The 5,215-nt window shown below is 49.1% G+C and overlaps 1 non-coding gene across 1 annotated transcript; it reads right to left on the bottom strand.

Moving 5' to 3' along the window:
• Positions 1-1,377: 1,377 nt before the first annotated feature.
• LOC112625631 lies at positions 1,378-1,481 on the bottom strand. Its single transcript, XR_003119712.1, has one exon. It is a non-coding gene; the product is annotated as a small nucleolar RNA U13 (small nucleolar RNA).
• Between the last annotated feature and the right edge of the window lie 3,734 nt (positions 1,482-5,215).

The raw sequence follows: 5,215 nt of genomic DNA, 5'->3' as shown, positions 1-5,215 counted from the left end.
ATATCTACCCAGGGCCAGGCGTTTCCATCTTACACCTTCCCCTCTCTGCCAGCTCTCAGCATGCCTTCCAGGACATGGCTGGTGTTTGGCTAATGTTTGCATGGAGTTCAGTCTCTCTCCTGGAGAAAAGGGCAGATATTCTGATGGCTGGGGCACCAGCTGGGGCTGTGGATTCCTGCTAAAACCCAGCAGCGCAGCCGAGGGGAAGGAGCCCTGGAATCTGAGTCTGGAGGCCGGGTCAGAGTCTTGACACTGATCTTCAGCTCACTAGAAAATGAAGGCACTGTGATGCCTGAGGTGTCGGCTGCCTCTAGGGTTCCGTGAGTCTCAGACACCCACCTCTTCAAGAGTAGGTGCCAAGGCTGTCACTGATTTGCAATGATTTTCCCATGTGTTAACTGGAAACTTAAAGGAAACATTAGCCATGAGGATTGGGAGCTTAGATTAATATTTAGAAAGGATTTACAAAGAAAAGAACCCAGTTAATCCCAAGATAGAGGTCTTTTCATTTCTATTTGTGCAGTGGGTGGAGACGGAGTCCCTGGCTCGGACAGTTCCCACAACCTTCCCTGTAAAGCCCCTCTGTGGTAGCAGTTTCTAACTTTACCGTCACAAAGCCAGCATGTGCTTCCCACGGCTTCGGCCCCCACTGCTGGGAGATGGATTCAGGGTTCTGACTCTGGCCCGAGGAGGAGGCACAGTGCTTGCCAAGTGAGTGCCAACTTTAGCAAGCAAAGCTTCAGGACAAAATGGAGAGGCAACCATGACAATGGTCTCAGATCACTCTTTATGGCATAAAAGATTAAGGGCTGGACTTTGGTGTGAGACAGGCTTCATTCTTTGAACTATTGTTTGGCAAACTAATTGGCTTACTTAAGCCTCAGATTCCTTATCTGTTAAATGGAGATAAAGATGGTGTCTATATCAGACAGTTCTTGTGAGAATACGATAACACAGTTAAAGCTCTTAACCTAATGCCTAGCAAGCAGTAAGTGCTTAATAAATACTGGTTATTATTATTATGCTTTTGCTACGGTTTGAATGTGTCCCCTAAAGTTCATATGTTGGAAACATAATCCTCAGTGTTTAGAGGTGGGGCCTTATAAGAGGTATTAGGTCAAAAGGGCTCTGTACTCAGGGAGGACTTAATGCTTTTGTCTTGGGAGTGAGTGAGCGTGAGAGTGGGTGGTTAAAAAAGCGAGTTTGGGTCCCTCTTGCCCCCTCACTCTCATCCTTTCTTGCCCTTCTGCCTTGAGCCATGGCAGGCCCTCACTGCAGCACTGAGGCCCTCACCAGATGCCAATGCCATGCTCTTGGACTTGCCAGCCTCCAGAACTGTAAGCCAAATACATTTCTTTTTCTTTCTTTTTTTCTTCAGATCAGACGGTTAATGTGCTGACATTGTAACAAGGTTTGAGGGTGGCACATCTCACGCATGCGTGTGAACACCCAATCATCATGCTCACAAACTACAAAAGGATCATGCCAAATACATTTCCGGTAAATTACCTAGTCTTAAGTATTCCATTACAGTAGCACAGAACAGACTGAGACGCGTTATCCTGGCCTCTGTCCCTTGGTTGTTGCATGACAGGATGTTCCCTTCACTACCGAGAGCCGATGTCTCCTATTATTTCTTAGGCATTAGTACCTTGACAGTTTGGCATAAAATCTCAGTTAGGGCCTCAGAAGACAGAGACACGAGATAACTAGGCTTTCAGAAACACTCCACCTCCACCCACTCGGCTATGAAAAGGGTTTGTTTCCTGCTGCTGGAAATCCACACATTCCTCCTTGCCAGTGTACACACAAGCAGAGATCAAGTGAATATTGACTAGGGTTCCCCTCCTTCCTCTCTTAAATGCCGTCGCCTGAATCGGACTGAGGGCACCCCGGAGTCACTCATAGCAGAGTAATTATGTAGAGGCAACACATCCTGCTTACGTCTTCAGACCCCCACCCTCTGGACTGGGAGCTATTGGGCAGCAGCAATGGGGCCTTCTGGAGGGGTCTGCACACACCCCTCCAGATCTGTCCTGGCGATGGTCTGCTGGGCGGAACCCCTTCCACCACCTTCTTCCATTCCATTCACCCCCTGAATGTCCTGGGCAAAACGTGTCAGGCCATGGGGAGGAACTTTCTGCTGGTGGTTCCCTAAAGATCCTCTGATGTAGGAAGCCACTACTGCCTGCAAGTTTAAAGTCCCAGTTTCCAGATAAGTACGAGTTTATACTTGTTTATGTATTTTTTCCTTTGAGTCTCTGGTTGGCTTTTTTTTTTTCTTCCTGCAATGGGCAAGAACTTGGACTTTTTTAAAATTCTTTTTTCTTTCCCCAAATGCTTTGATGAAAGCTTCAGGAGCATTCAACTAATAGATTGGCTGGTAATGACAAAATTAAATACATCAATTCAAGTAACCGGTAAGTGCCATAAATCTAAAAGCAATATCTATTTTTAACCACCACATCCTAAATGTCTGTAGGCCGAGCTGGTAGTGTTTGGAGGATTGGAACAGAAAGACATAAGGGACCACTCTATATTTCAGACAAGTCACTTGAGTGAAACAGCAAAAATCAAGAGGTAGGCACCACCGGAGGTGGGTTGGCAAAATCCAGACCAGCCTGCTCTTCTGCCTCCTCCATGGCCTGAAGGCTGGGCATCAGTGGTGTGCCTGGGCATCAGCGGTGTGGCTGGGCATCTGCGGTCTGCTTGGGCATCAGTGGTGTGGCTGCACATCAGCGGTGTGCCTGGGCGCTGGGCATCAGCAGTGTGGCTATGCATCAGCGGTGTGGCTGGGCATCTGCAGTGTGGCTGGGCATCAGTGGTGTGCCTGGGCGCTGGGCATCAGCGGTGTGACTGCACATCAGCGGTGTGGCTGGGCATCTGCAGTGTGGCTGGGTATCAGCGGTGTGGCTGGGCATCAGCGGTGTGCCTGGGCACTGGGCATCAGTGGTGTGCCTGGGCATCAGTGGTGTGGCTGGGCATCAGCAGTGTGGCTGGGCATCAGCGGTGTGCCTGGGCATCATCGGTGTGCCTGGGCACTGGGCATCAGCAGTGTGCCTGGGCATCAGTGGTGTGGCTGGGCATCAGCAGTGTGGCTGGGCATCAGTGGTGTGCCTGGGCATCTGCAGTGTGGCTGGGTATCAGCGGTGTGGCTGGGCATCAGTGGTGTGGCTGGGCATTAGCGGTGTGCCTGGGTGCTGGGCATCAGCGGTGTGGCTGGGCATCAGCGGTGTGACTGGGCATCAGCAGTGTGACTGGGAATCTGCGGTGTGGCTGGGCGTGGCTGAGGATTCCAAGGGGTCTCAGACCTGTGCTCCAGGCAGCAAAGCCAGATGGTCCAGTTCTCAAACTCACAAGCCTCAGCGTGTGAGAGAAGTGCTGGAGGGGCTTGCTGACCTGCAGAATCCTGCCCCCAGTTCCCGGGACCCTCCCCGGGATGTGCAGTGTCTGTGCTTGTCACGGGGATTTGCAGGACCTGTCTCACACGGGCTCCAGAGGCTGTCAACTTTTCAGGAATTCTGGGAGTTGGTTGTTAAACACAGCCATCACTGAAAATTGAATTATATAAACTTATAAATGATATAACAAGCAAATGAACACTCCAAACATATCCCTTCCTCATTATTTTGCTATTATCTATGTTCTTGAGGTTACCTACAGCTATTGTATCTAGATAGCCTCACATAATATACTGATGTTTCAGTCAACGGCAGACTGTGTATATGGCAGTGCAGTAAGATTTTAATACTGCATTTCCACTGCATCTTTTTTCTTTTTCTTTTCTTTTATTTTTTGAGACAAGAGTCTGGCTCTGTCACCCAGGCTGGAGTGTAGTGGTGCAATCTCAGCTCATTGCAACCTCTGCCTCTCAGGTTCAAGTGATTCTCCTGCCTGAGCCTCCCTAGTAGCTGAGATTACAGGCACCCACCACCATGCATGGCTAAAATTTTTGTATTTTTAGTGGAGATGGGATCTCACCATGTTGGCCAGGCTGATCTTGAACTTCTGACCTCAGGTGATCCGCCCACCTCGGCCTCCCAAAGTGCTGGGATCACAGGTGTGAGCCACCACAACTGGCCTCCACTGCATCTTTTCTCTGTTTAGATATGCAAATCCCTATTGTGTTACGACTGCCTGCAGTCCTCAGTATAGTAATCCGCTGTATAGGTTTGCAGCCTACGAGCGATAGGCCATACCATACAGCCTCGGGAGGAGGAGGCTAGAGTATCTAGGTTTGTGTAAGTCCACTCTGTGACATTTGCACAGTGACAAAAATTCCCTAATGACCCATTTCTCAGCATGTGTCCCCACTGCTATAGTCACCATTATATGACTGTATTATCTCTTCCTAACTCACTGCATACTCAGTGATTCCACACTGGTAGCCTGGAATTGGCCATGGTGAGAGTATTTCCATCATGGAAATCGGCAGAGGCTGTAATCCAGGGCTACCAACCTGAGAGTCGCTGTTAAACATTTAGCAGCACACTGCAGGCAGGGGAGGGGGGAACCCGAAAGTCGAGCTGGATAAGCTCCTCAGGTGGTTTCCATGCAGAAGCTCTGCTTGGAACAACACTGTACAGTATAGACTTAGAGGTCCAGGCCCAGGTACCTCTGTGCTCTGGGTGTATTAGTCCACTTTCATGCTACTGATAATGACATACCTCAGACTGAGCAATTTACAAAAGAAAGGGGCTTAATGGACTTAACAGTTCCATGTGGCTGGGGAAGCCTCACAATCATGGCAGAAGGCAAGGAGAAGCAAGTCACATCTTACATGGATGGCAGCAGGCAAAGAGAGAGAGAGCCTGTGCAGGGAAACTCTCACTTATAGAACCATAGGATCTCGTGAGACTTGTTAACTATCACGAGAACAGCATGGGAAAGATCTGCCCCCATGATTCAGTACCTCCCACCAGGCCCCTCCCACAACACGTGGGAATTCAAGATAAGATCCGGGTGGGGACACAGCCAAACCATATCACTGGGAAAGGAACTGAGGTGCTGCCTTCATGGCTCTGTAAATGACCCCATGACTTGCCCCACTGTGCTTAGCCCTATCGTCTGTAAAATAGTGATGCACCTAGTATCTACCCCCATTGTATGATTGTGAGGATTCAGTGAGATAATCCATGTTAAAGTCTCAGAACAGTGCCTGGTATGTAGAAGGCTCTAGATAATTGTTACCTATTATTATGATCTGACAAAAGAA

This window comes from Theropithecus gelada, chromosome 5 (genome assembly GCF_003255815.1).
Source record: "Theropithecus gelada isolate Dixy chromosome 5, Tgel_1.0, whole genome shotgun sequence".
NCBI lineage: Eukaryota > Metazoa > Chordata > Mammalia > Primates > Cercopithecidae > Theropithecus > Theropithecus gelada.
The sequence above is the reverse complement of the archived record's forward strand: the minus strand, read 5'-3'. Positions and strand labels throughout refer to the sequence as shown.